We start from the raw sequence: 13,692 nt of genomic DNA, 5'->3' as shown, positions 1-13,692 counted from the left end.
CCACTGTGTGGAGAGTAGTCTACAGGGGAGCAAAGACAGAGCAAAAGTCAAGATAAGACATGGTGGCTTGGGCCAGGGAAGGGGCCATGGTGAGAAGGAATAAGTCCCAGAATTATATTTTAAAGGTGGAGTTGACAGGATTTGCTATTGGATTGGGACTTGAGTGTAAAACAAAGAAATTGAGTCAAGAATGGATCAAGAACTTCCCTGCTGGTACAGTGGATAGGAATCTGCCTGCCAATGCAGGGGACACCGGTTTGATCCCTGGTCTGGGAAGATTCCACATGCCATGAGCAAGTAAGCCCATGCACTTAGAAGCCCACCCACCCTACAGTCCCTGAGCCACAACTACTGAGCCCATATGCTGCAACTAATGAAGCCTGAACTCTAGATCCTGAGCTCCGCAACAAGAGAAGCCACAGCAGTGAGAAGCCCATGCCCTACAACGAAGAGTAGCTCCCACTCGCCTCAACTAGAGAAAGCATGCACAACAGCAACAAAGACCCAGAGCAGCCAAAAATAAATAAAAGTTTTTTTAAAAAGAAAGGATCACGAGTTCTTGGCCTTGGCCTGAGCAACAGGAAGGATTTAGTTGACATTGAGTGAGATGGGGAATACTGTGGATGGAGCAAGTTTGTGGGAGAAGATCAGCAGTAGTCTGATTTTGGGAAAGTTACATTTCAGATGCCTGTTGGGCATCCCAGTAAGCAGCTTGACATATGAGTCTGGAGTCCTGGAGAGATAGCACTAAATCTTGAAGTTGTCAGTTTATAGCTGATATTTATGACCATGAGACTGGATGGAAGCACCAAGGGAATGACTGTCAACAGAGGAGGAAAGAAGCTGAATTCCAGGTCCTAGGGTATCTGATGATAAAGGGTCAGGAAGATGAGAAGCCAGCAAAGGTCCAGAGCAGTGGTGACCCATGTGGTAGAAGGAAATTCAGGGGAGTGTGGTGTCCTCTTAGAAGCCAAGTGCACAAAGCAGGAATCTGTGATTTTAGGACATGAAACTTTCTGAAGAAATCAGTAAATAGCCATCATAGGTTCATGCACAGGCAATTAGAATCCATTGTTCCCTGGAGTTCCTGAGAGCCCAGGGCCTTGCTAGTATTAGTATGCCGTGGGTAGGGATGAGGATCTGGGTAGAAGTTGTTGATGGGTTTATCCTTAGCCTTTTCTAAACAGATTATATTGATACCTGGGACTGACAGAGTGTGGTCTTACCGTGAGGTATGTATGAGCCAGGCAGCAGAACAGAATTTGATGAAAGAAAAAAAAAAATTTCATTTTGGATCAAAATTCATCTCCGATACAAGGTACTAATTTTTATTCCTGTGCTCTTTTATCCACACTGTTAATTATTTGGTTGAAACATGCTTCTGAGATTGTACCTAGGAGGGCCAGCTGTTTCCCAAATTCTTTTGAAATGCTGAATTTCGAGTTCTGAAAGTTGCACCTCCTAGAAGGGCATCTGAAGATTTAAGTCAGCCTCTCTCTCCCCCTCAGCAGTGAATTATGTGGGCCTCTCTTATTATCCCCTCATTTTTAAGAAATGGAAACTCTTTCACAATGTTTAATGGGCTCTTCACATGTTATTTCACGCACCATTAACATAACTGGATAATAAAAATGATGTTTAAAATAACCCTACTTATTCCATGTAAGGTGAGAATATGCAGTGACCATGATTAACCCAAGACAGAAGAGGAGGGCAGGAGCAAAGCCATCTGGTGGGAAACAAGGACAGCTCTGAAGCTCAGGACGTGGGCGCCCTGCCTGCCCATCTGGGGGAAGATAGTAGGGAGAACAGCTGTCATTTGTGGTCCATGTCCATCCCCTCGTTCAGTCTCCATATGAATCCTATGAGCCAACGTTGTCGCATTTTCTTGAAGAGGAAACTCATATTAAGCAGATCACTTGGATTCCCTATCGGAAGGGGTATGTTATGCACTGACCTGTGTTCCCCACCAGTTCATATGTTGAAGCTTTAACCCCCAGTGCCTTCAAGCATGCCTGTATTTGGAGGTGCAGTTTGCAGAACCAGTTGGCCGTCCACGGGAGAGCAGAAAAGACAGGCAGGAAGAAAGGGTGCCTGGTCTCTCCAGACCAGGGAGATGAAAGATAAACACTGCCCTGTGATGTCTGTTTTCCGGAGGCTCTGCTCTGCTTCCTGCTGTTGGATTCAGGGAGGGTCTCTGTATCCTTTCCACAAGTCCCCTTCCTTCTGCCTGGATTGTATGGATTTGCCTTCCTTACAAACAGACAATTGCTCACCGAATCAGTCTCTAAGACTACGCTCTTTGCTGTAGGTGTAGTATGTCAGAGGCCCAGTGACATTCCTGAATGTACAGGATCGCTCTTTTTCACTGAAGCTTTATTCATCTTACAAATGTATTAGATGCTGCATTGGTCAAGGTTCTCCAGAGAAACAGAACCAGGAGGAGATCAGGGGCGGGGCTGAAGGGAGCCCGTTGGTAGTCTGTGGTTTGGGATTAGCTGCAACACAGCCTGAGCTATGAGGATGGTGGTGGGACTGGAAAGGAGGAGACCTGGGCTCAACGCACGCCTGAGATAGAATGTACTCCGCTGGTGACTAAGGGAGGAGCCAGTGTGACTGGGGGCAGGGGGAGAGGGGTCTGAGGCCAGACTGAGTGAATACTGGGGCTGGTCACAGACCTGCACAAAGGAGAAGAGAAATACCCTGTTCTGAGGGGAACACAGTGCATTCTGACCTGTGTCCATCTGGCATGTCACACTGAGCCTCTTTCTTCGCCGATATCATCACTACCAACCATCGCACTCAGTTCTTCCATAATACACCAGGGGCAGACCTAGGATCTGTGCAGATTGAAGCTTATACAACCCAAGGGGCCCTTTTCGAGAAAAAGAACCTGTCTGCAGTTCCTTGCAGGAAACCACCCTCAGCAGGAAGCCCCATTTCTTGTCACTCTAGCAAAGCTACGTTGTAACTGACTTTTCAACCAGACCTCCCCACGCTCTACTCATCTCCGGCCCAAGCACACCTTTCAAATCTTTTAATCACACAATACCTTGCCTAACTTGTCAGTTCCTCCCACAGATTAAATAAATGAAGAATAAGTAATTAATAGATAACCAGATCTCTGCCCTAGCTTCCCCTTCATAATCTCCTGAACAAACTGTGTGACCAAACTGTGGACAAGATAACAACCGGAGGACGATCACGAGGAGTCAACAAGCCTACACATAGTAGGGGGTGGCGACAACTCTGACCCCCCCATCTTAGTGATTAGCTGAGATGACTTCCCTGTCTCCCTTTAAAGCTTCCATGGCCGAGCAGAATCTTCAGAGGTCGCTTTTGTGGGACACCGAGTCCACCATCTCCCCAAATTGCCAGCATTTTGACTAAAGGCACCTTTCTTTTGCTACCAACATTTGTGTGTATTGATTCTGTAAGCGGTGAACAGTGGGACCCCCGATTTGATAACGAACGCAGATTAGGAACAGGGTCTTGAAAGGGGGCTGTGCAAGCGAGAAGCTCTAAAGCTTGAGTTTCTTATTCTGTTCAGTCTGCCTTTAACCATGTCAACTGCTAAACATGTTCACTCACCTAGGCTCACATTACTTGGGAACTCTCTGTTTTTCTCTTAACAAGAAGATCCTGTAAAGCAAGGAGAATGCTACCTCTTGTGCTATGTTTCAGGTTGATGGCTAATATTTTGTTCTAATCACTCTCAGACTTCCTTGCTTGAAACCAGACCTTGGTGCAGGCTTTCAGGCCTTGAAAGTACTCGAGTCTTACAAGGGGGCTATGAAATCACAAAAGGACCCCTGGGCATAGTGGGGGTCAAAAGGAGGAATGAAGATGGAGAATGGCAGTGGTGACAGAGGCGATGAATGTCAATGAGGAAAGTTGACAAGGGGAGACAGAGGCAGAGAAAATCCTATAGTGTCAAAGTAACCTGGAAGTAATTGGGTTTACCTAAATTTGATCAAGATAATATTTTATGCAATCAGGCAGAAGGCAAAGATTGACGTTATAATTAAATTCAGGTGGCACTAGCAGTAAAGAAACTGCCTGCCAATGCAGGAGATGTAAGAGACGCAGATTCAATCCTTGGGTCGGGAAGATCCCCGGAGAAGGGCATGGCAACCCACTCTAGTATTCTTGCCTGGGAAAATCTCATGGACAGAGGAACCTGGTGGGCTACAGTCCACAGGGTTTCAAAGAGTCGGACACTACTGAAGTGACTTAAGACACACGCATGCTTGCACATGATTAAATTCAGTTATGGGAATGAAAAACAGGCTCCATCTCTTGCTCATCCAAGTATAAGGCTTGACAATTTGTACCTGCTCTGTGTACTGAAACAATGCCCACTTCTCACAGGTACCACAAACAGGGTGGTGGTGAGGATGATGCCTTGAATTGGCACTTTTGCCCGAGGCTCTGGTTCTCTTACTGGAGATTGCTCTGAGCTGTCTCAAATGACTTGTTCACCAATTCTCAAAATGCTCTAGAGCGCCTGTTCTGCTAAGCAACAGGTGCAGCATGCTGAGGGGACAGATGCATGTCAGATATGATTCTTTCCTTCAGGAGTTCACAATCTGGGAAGTTAAAACTAATCTTCATGAAATGGAAACAAGACTGAAATGCTAGAGAACAGAGTGTAAGTTCCACTGGAATTTAGAAGATGGTGATGAACTGGGGGCTGGAATAATCCAGACCCTTGCTAGTATCCATGAACCAACAGCATCAGTATGACCAGAAATTGTTAGAAATGCAGAGTCTTGGGCACTACTCCAAATTTGATCCACCAGATGTGGGGTACGTGTTAACAAGATCTTCAGTCTACCTTAAAGGTTCAGAAGCATAGCTCTGGAAGAGTTGATTCATGAGCTGAGCCTTAAAGAATGGATAAGATTTGTAAAAGTTTAATAAATTTATTGGTGCTTGATTTCTTTAGGGCTTCATATAAGGAATCCTCTCTGTAGCCTTGATATCAAAAGATCAAAAGGCCTTCTGATTAGTAAAAGGAAGTTGGGATAAAGGCAGGGAGGGGATATTCACACAGAAAGAAGATGGAATTCCGAAGAGTAAGGTCGTTTGGAACAAGTAATTAGCTACATATGAAGACTGAAAGTATATGAATGAAACCCTACTTGCTCTGCTCAATTGTAGACCCTTGTGAAAAAATTTATATTTGTAACTATCCTGCTCTGCATTTGGTAACCCCCAAAGTATTCTTGCTTCGATGTGTATAGTAAGGCCTGTTGGAAACATCCAGACTTCTCACATTTAGTTTTATTTCTTACGGGATGTAACAGTTCATCTCAAAGACTTGCGTAAGAAGTGCCTCTCCTGGGTAACTAACTGGCATCACTAACTTCTGAAGTTTTATAGAGCCTGGTAGAAGAACTTAAAATTTTTATGTCTTATCTGCCTTTGGCCAAAGGGAAATAAAAGCATTAGTGATTCCAAACTTGAAGGTTTAGAGAGGTTTTCTTCTTTGTCAGATTGTACCCTGTCTTAGCTTGACCCCAACCTCTTCCCTCTCCTCCCTCTCCCCTCCCCTCCTCTACAATCTCCCTCCTTCCATCTGATTCTCCAGTGTGGCTTCTTAAAGCATCTCTACTGTAGTCATATTGTTTTACACACACACACACGTGCATGCTAATAGTCTCCCAGGCTGCAGTTGTTTTTCTACCCAGGCTGCCATTCCCTTTGCTTCCCTGAAGCTCAAATGTCACATTCCCGGCTGCTAGGAATAATCCCACATCTGGACCCTAGAGCATTTCTTTGAGCCTCACAGGACTTTCAAATCTTTAATATTCTGATGTGTGTCTCTGTCTTAAATGTCTCCTTAGACGATAAACTCCTTGAAAGCAAGGATTTTGCCTTGTTTATATTTTGTCACATCTGGCAAGAACAGGTACTTAGCAAAGAGCAGATTTTTAACAAATTATTGTTGAATAAATGAATAATGATAGCTAGAAAGACAGCAAAAGAGATTCTTGATAGTAAAAAAATGACCATAGGTATGAATGCTGAGTGAGGTGAGAGGGATGATGATGTATATTTAAAACAGAGTTCCCCAGATGATTGCTGTAAAGGGTCAAATAATAAATATTTCAGCCTTTGTGGGTCATACAGTCTGTCTCAATTATTCAGCTCTGCCATTGTATTAATATGAAAGCAGCCACAGGCAATGTGTAAATGAGTGGGTGTTGTTTGTTCCAATGAACTTTATTTATGGACACTGAATTTTGAACGTGATGTAATTTTCAAGTGTCGTAAAATACTATCCTTTTAAAAAATTTTTTCCAGCCATTTAAACCTTTAAAAGCTATCATTAGCCTTCAGGCAGTACAAAATCGGGGTGGGTGGATCTGGCTCTTAGGCCACAGTTTGTTGACCTTGATTTAGAACAATTAAAACATTGCAATTAAAGAAGATTCACATCAAGGTTTTTATGTTGGTCAAAAGGACAATGATTGAGTAAATTACAGTACAATCACTTATGAAATTCTTTGCAGCCAATTAAAAGAATAAAGACTATGTAGCAACATGGAAAATGCTATGATAAATTGCAAGTTGAATGAGGCGGATTCGAAAATTATGTCTGATTATAACTGTGTTGAATGAATCTTGAATAAGCTATCTGCAAATTATGTATGCACAAGGATTGAAAGGGAGAATGAAGGCTGTTTGATTTGTATGAAGTTGGGACTATGGGTAATTTGTTTTTCCCTACATATGAGTATCAAGCTTTCTTCCAATTCTCAGGTTCTGTGATACCATTACCATGGACATTTAGCTCAAGTTAGTTCATCAAGCAAGTTCTCTTTGCAGACAAAGAAGGAAGAGGACTTAATTTAGAGTGGTTTGAGGTCAGGAGAGGTTTCAACAGCGTTCCAGTTAATCACCGCTTCATTACAAACAGCCCCACACTTAGTGGCCTAAAACAATGACTGCTTATTATGCTCACATATCCTGTGGGTCAGAAACTCAATCAGGACACAGTAGGAATGGTACGTCTCTGCCCTCTGATGTCTGTAGTCTGTGGCCTCAGTTGGAAAGACCAGAATGCCTGCAGGTAACTTGAATGTCTGGGGGCTAGAGGATCCCACATCTGAAGTGGCCCTTTACTTCCCACCTGGATCAGAGGGAGGAATGACTCCAAGGATGCTGTGTTAGTTTTCTCAGGCTGCTATTTAAAAGTTCCACAAATAGAATGGTTTTGACAACAGAAAAGTATTGTCTCACAGTCCTGGAGGCTGGAACTCCAAGGTCAGGGTGTCGGCAGGGCTGGTTCCTTCTGAAGTTATGAGGCAGAATCTGTTTCATGCCTCTCTCCTCATTTCTGGTAGTTCCCTGGGCATCTTTGGCACTCCTTGGTGCATCACAGTGATCTCTGCTTTCACATTCACACAGAGTTCTCTCACACACCTGTCTTTGTATCCAAATTCCCACTGTTTATATGAACATGGGGCGAATTGGATTAGGCTCCACCCTACTGACCTCATCTTAACTGAATCATCCACAAAGACTCTATTTCCAAGCAAGGTCACACTCACTAGTATTGTTAGGATTGCAACATCCTTTGAAGTATGCAGTTCAACCCATTATAGCTGAGCTCAGCTGGGACTGTTCATAGCACCTACACATGGCCTGACCACACGGCCTGGAGCTGAGTTCTGAGAAGGAGCACCCCCAAAAGGAGCATCCTAGATGAGCTAGGGAGAAGGTGCATAGCCTTTTATGAACTGACTTTGGAAGCCATACTTTATTGGAAGATGCAGTTAAAGCTTTCCTAGATTCAACAGGAGGACCGAGAGGTCGCCTCCAGATGAGAGGAGCAGCGAGGAATTTGAAGCCATTTTTAAAACCTACTAGGAATGATTTTTAATCTAGGATTTAGGGACTCAGTGGGAATTCCAAAGGGTCTGAGAAACCATAGAAGCTATGCAATGTATTGCATGAGCTCAGTTTCATTTTTTCTGAGGCATGGGTCCACAGAGCTCACTCTGTGCTGGAGAGGGTGTATGACCTACAAAACGATCAGGAAGTACTGGAATATTGGGTCCATCTGCTGCTTCTAAACAGAAAAGGACACTCCTCCCTTTCTCTAACTCAGGGAAAATGTTTTCCGTCTCTGGCTTGGCAGCACAGCCAGCCTTTCTCCTTCCCCCAGGCAGCTTCTGCCATCTGCCAAATGGCATTGTTCTGCGACCCTGGTGTCCTTGAAGTGGCTTAGCGGCCTTAGAGGGAGGGCCCCTTTGATCCCAGAACTCTGGGGCTCCTCAGTACACGGGGATGGACTGAAGAGCTGCCCGTGGGCGCCACCCCCACCCCCCACCTGGGAGGCTCTGCAGCACAAGAGACCCAGTGGAGGGGCGGGCTCCTGCCACAGCACTGGCCCTTCCTGTCGTCCTAACCTCGATCACGCCTCTGTGCTCTTTGTGTACCTGCCTGTCTCCTCCACTAGCTAACAAACTCCTCTGGGAACTCATACTTCTCGTTTCTCTTTCTATTAGAAAATATTTAAGACCATGTTTTCCATATGAGAATGCTCAAAATGGCTGGCAGTTTAAAAACATCAAAGCTGAGCTGTGGAAAGTTAGACCAGGCCCCCAAGGAATTCTGGAAGGCAGGGCCTCACGGGCTCCCCATGGTTAGGAAAGTCTCATTTGGGGAAGGATGCCAGCTGCAAAGAGGAGGCAAGGAGATGGGAGAGGGGGCTGTGGGGAGTGAAACCTAGAGCTGGTCTGGGTCCTCATCCTGGTTCTGGGACTGACAATCCGAGGGGCCCTGGAGAGGCATTTCTAGCGGGTGTGGTGGAACTGCAGGGTGACCCTCGCCTCTCCGTGTGTCGGCTGTGAGAGAGGCAACTGGTGTCCTGGGCCCGTGTCCAGTTCCTAAAGCCAGACCACCTGGGTTTGTGTCCTGGCTCCTCCTCTGTTGCCTTTGACTTTGGGCAGTCATTAGCTTGGCGAAGCCTCCGTTGCCTTGTCTGTAAAACAACTGCTTCTGGAGCTCACCAGCCTCCTTGGAGTGGCCTCCACGAGATAAGCACTGTACCAAGTGTGTCACACGTATTCACTCCTTTCCTCCCAGAACAGCCCAAAGGACCAGTGCTGTTTTACCCATTTATCAGTGGTGCAACTGAAGCACAGAGAGTAGGTAATCCGCCCACCATCACACTTTGCCAAGGGGCACAGCTGGCATTTGAACCGGGCAGTCAGGCTCCCTGGGCCTGATCCCACAACTGCTTGGTTACCACACAGCTCCCCGTCCTGATGAGCCTGCTTAGCATGTAAATGCTTAAGAAACATTTGTGGATCATGCTGATGATTCCGAATTTCAGTCTCATTTTTTAAGTTGAGGGTGATGCCACCTAATTCATCGGAGGCAACAGAGATAAAATACTGAGCTGTGTGTCCGAGGCTGGGGTGCCTGGCTTGTCATCTCTGGGGTCGGCTGCACAGTAAGTAGATGGGCCCCTGGCCCCAAGGACACGGACTCAGGGACCTTCTAGCTTGCGTAGAGCTTTGCTCAAGACAGATGCTCAAAAATAGTTTACTCCACTCTCCAAGAACTAGAGAATTCCCAACTGTCTTGTAGAGGGTGTTTTAGAAGAAGGTGTGAAAGAAAGGATACTAAGCGTTGGGGCAGAAATCACAATCGATTCCACCCCCGGTTTCAGTCTCAACTCGCTTTTCAGTCTCAACAGAAAGAAACTCGCTCCATATGAGCCTTCCAGCAACCTGCTTCATGCTGGTTTCACTGAATCTGTGCATGCACGTCACTGCCTTTGTTCATGCATGACAGCCGTTGCCCTGTTCTCACTTTGCATGTGCAGGTCAATACTGTCTGTCTTTGCCTGCTGGCTGTCCACAGACTGGGGACCTTGTCTATTTACTATCAATGGTGCAATGCCAAGTAGCAGGCTCAAAATGGTTCTTGGCTGATTCAGCAGCTTGGATCCTGCTGGAGTTAGAGGCTAGTCCTGGTTATTTATCGTCTTGATTTCTTCTCTCTCTGCCCCTGTCCAGGGTGAGGCAGCAATTCTGGATAATTGTGTCTGCTCTGCAGACCAGCCTTTTCTTTCATGTGGGCTGTCTGAGGGTCTAGACGGGGGAGTAGGATAGGTAGCGGCATGACCGAAAGCATTCAGTGGCCCCTTGGTCACTGAACATAGCCACAAACTCCAACTGGGACTTCAGCAGGAGAAAGCTCACATTTTGATCTCCATCCATCTGATGCTATGTAGTTTTCAACTGATTCTGAATTGGGGTACTGAAGAGAGGGTGTTATTGACTAATCCAATTAAAAGCCCCAACAGAATGCATGGGAAATGGGTCTGTGATCTGGTTGGAGAGAGAAAGCCTCTTTTTAGACAGGAGGTGGTTTCCCAGGGCCCCTGCCAGAGGAAAAGGGAGGAGTGAATTGATAAGCAGGGGGGTAGGGAATGCTGGTGGGGCTCTGGCACAAGACCACCGACATTCGGATCTGAGCTCTGACCTTTCTGGCTATGCAGCTATGAGCAGATGAGTTTTTCTTCCTACTCAGTTCTCTCATCTGTAAAACAGGACAGACCAGAGCCCTCTCCCTCACAGGTGGGAGGCTTACACAAATTAATTCATATAAAGTGCTAGAAAGCACCGTGGGCAGCTTAGACACTGAGACTCCTAGGAAGCCCCGGTAGATGTGAGCTATTATTCTCTAAAAAAACAGTCCAGAGAAATGGAGAGAACGAGGTCACCATCAGACACAGATGTGAATTCTCTTCCTCTAGATGAACGTGGGTAAAACTCAGCAGCATTTAAGAGTCTGGCCTGACTCTGCTTAGACGCCCAGCAATGACTCAAGGCCTGAGGAGGGTGAGGACAAAGGGAAGGACAGCGACCTGCAGGAGGAAGCCTGAAAGATAAGACTGGAGATCTCATTCCAGCCATTCAGGGAAACAGCGCAGCTTCCGCATGTGGCATTCCTCAGCTTCTGTTCCTCTCTCACCTCTTCCTGGAGTAACACTCAACCCAAAGCCCGCGATGCAATATTGAGAAGCGACGGGCAGTGATCCCACCTAGGAGACTGATGAAAACACAGTTTCCAGAGTGGAGGGCATCTCAGGACCGCCCCCCTCACCCTGCTGCCCCTCTGGCGTCCTGTGGGGTCTGCATGTGTGTGTGCTTCCTGTCTTGGTGCTGTGTTTGTATTGTTTTGAGTAAAAGTAAGACCACCTTGAATAAAGTTGCTGTTTTCTTCTGAAGTCTGTTTGTAGCCTGTTCATTCCTCCAGGGACATTCTGAGCCTGATTGCAAGAATAACTTTGGAAAGTTAATAAAAGACTTCCCAAAAAACACTGGCAGAGAGCAATCGCCACGACAGCACACAACCGTGTGGGACCGGCAGAATCCTGGCTCGAAGTGAAATCTTGGTCGTGAGACAAAGATTCCAGAGGGAAACCACGCTGGGAGGAGAGTGTTTTACAGAGGAAGCACTAAATAAATCCTCACTCACGCAGTGCAAGTTTTGGCCTGGAAGTCTGTGTTTATAGGGGATCAGGGCCCATAGGAAGGCCCTGTAGGTTTCCATTAGGCTGCAAGAAAGTGGATGTTAAATGAGAAGAGAGGGATGGGAGAGAGAAGAGAGGCCATGTGGAGTGAAAACAACCAAACAAAAAGAGTAAGAAGAGAAGGACAGAAGAAAGTGAGCGCTAGAGCGCGAGAAAATAGAGCGGCGAGAGGGGATATTGATCCTCCGCTTTCCTCAAGCTTTTTTTTTTTTTTTAAATCACAGTATATGCATCTTTAACAGGCAACTTTTTCTTGAGAGACTGAGTTCAAACAGCAAGGATACTCAGGTTGCTAACACAGCTAACTGACTAACACTAATTATATCGTTCAACACTGTGCTTCTCTTGTTGAGTTATTGCTTATGACTAGGCAGAAAGAAATCTTGCTAATTAACCCATGAGGTTGGGACTGTGTGCCTGGAGGAAGGGCAACATCTTTTGCCATAGAGAAAATAATATGCCCTGTGTGCTGGGCACTGTGCAAAGTTCTGGGGATGCAGACGGCCACGAGTGAGACCCAACACTTGCCTTCATGGTGATTACCAGCTGGAGCAGATGACACATGTTAAATGAACCACTGAGGTTTTTAAAAAGCAAAGTATCCTGTTCATACATATATTTTACTAAGATTTCTCTGGCTATGTTGTGGAGAGTGCATTAGAAAAAGGCAGAGTTGGATGCAGAGCTGTTACAGTAGGTCAGGTGACAGATGATGGAGGCCTGGGAGAGAGAGTAGTAAGTGGAGCTAAAAGATATTTGGGGTAGAATGGCATAAATTTGGTAAGCATCAGAGGACAGTGGGGCAGGGGTATTACTGCCAGTTTCAGACTTGACCTACTGGGTAGAGGGAGTAAATTTACAGAAATATGGGACCTTAGGAGAGCAGCAGTCTGTTGGGAAACATTGAGGGATATGTGAGAGACACAGTGGATTGAATCAGTTGACCTCTATTCTACACTCCTTGTAGTGGCCCAGCCTGTACTCCAGAGTCTAGACAGCCAAAAGCTCCATGATTCAGGTCCATCAATTGGTTAGACCCACTTGTGAGTCTTGAATTCAGAGCAGAGGCTGCAGAGCCCAAAGCATCTATCTGGCTAATGCAAATTCAGCGCTGTTAGAGCCTCTGAATCAAGTGATTTTGGCCACAGCTGCCTGACAGATGCAGCAGAAGCAAGCTTGTATTTGGGACAGCAGGCTTCTAACTCCTCAGCTTCTTGCTGCAGCAAAGATAGCACTTCTCCTAGAGGGTTAAATCTGCAGTATTATTCTGGTGTCATTCCTGGAGGCTCTCCTGGAGCCTTTGCTAGTCTTTCCAACAATTTTAAAGCATTCAATTTCCTGTAGAAACCCCTTTCTGCTTAAAATGTGTGGAATGCTTCTGCTGCTGCTGCTAAGTCACTTCAGTCGTGTCCGACTCTGTGCGACCCCATAGACGGCAGCCCACCAGGCTCCCCCGTCCCTGGGATTCTCCAGGCAAGAACACTGGAGTGGGTTGCCATTTCCTTCTCCAATGCATGAAAGTGAAAAGTGAAAGTGAAGTCGCTCAGTCGTGTCCGACCCTTAGCAAACCCATGGACTGCAGCCTACCAGGCTCCTCTGTCCATAGGATTTTCCAGGCAAGAGTGCTGCTGCGCTGCTGCTGCGTCGCTTCAGTCGTGTCCGACTCTGTGAGACCCCATAGACGGCAGCCCACCAGGCTCCGCCATCCCTGGGATTCTCCAGGCAAGAATACTGGAGTGGGTTGCCATTTCCTTCTCCAGTGCATGAAAGGGAAAAGTGAAAGTGAAGTCGCTCAGTCGTGTTCGACTCTTAGCGACCCCATGGACTGCAGCCTACCAGGCTTCTCCGTCCGTGGGATTTTCCAGGCAAGAGTACTGGAGTGGGGTGCCATTGCCTTCTCCGCAGGCAAGAGTAGCAGCAACTAAAATTTAACAGATACAGAAGCAGTGAGCATGTAGAACCTACAAGTTATGTAGGTGTAAATACATGGATAACATGCAGATATATGGGCCTGGGGGCTTCCACGGTGGCTCAGATGGTAAAGAACCTGCCTGCAATGCAGGAGACATGGGTTCAATCCCTGGGCTGGGAAGATTCCATGGAGTAGAGAATGACTACCCACTCCAGTATTC

At 46.3% G+C, this 13,692-nt stretch overlaps 1 long non-coding RNA gene across 1 annotated transcript in view; it reads right to left on the bottom strand.

Moving 5' to 3' along the window:
* LOC145516721 (uncharacterized) overlaps positions 1-13,692 on the bottom strand; it is a 256,327-nt gene that overhangs the window by 142,009 nt on the left and 100,626 nt on the right. The window lies entirely within an intron of this gene.

Source organism: Giraffa tippelskirchi, chromosome 8 (assembly GCF_054371585.1).
Source record: "Giraffa tippelskirchi isolate mGirTip1 chromosome 8, T2T-mGirTip1v1.2.pri, whole genome shotgun sequence".
Lineage (NCBI taxonomy): Eukaryota > Metazoa > Chordata > Mammalia > Artiodactyla > Giraffidae > Giraffa > Giraffa tippelskirchi.
This window is presented reverse-complemented; position numbering and strand designations above follow the sequence as displayed.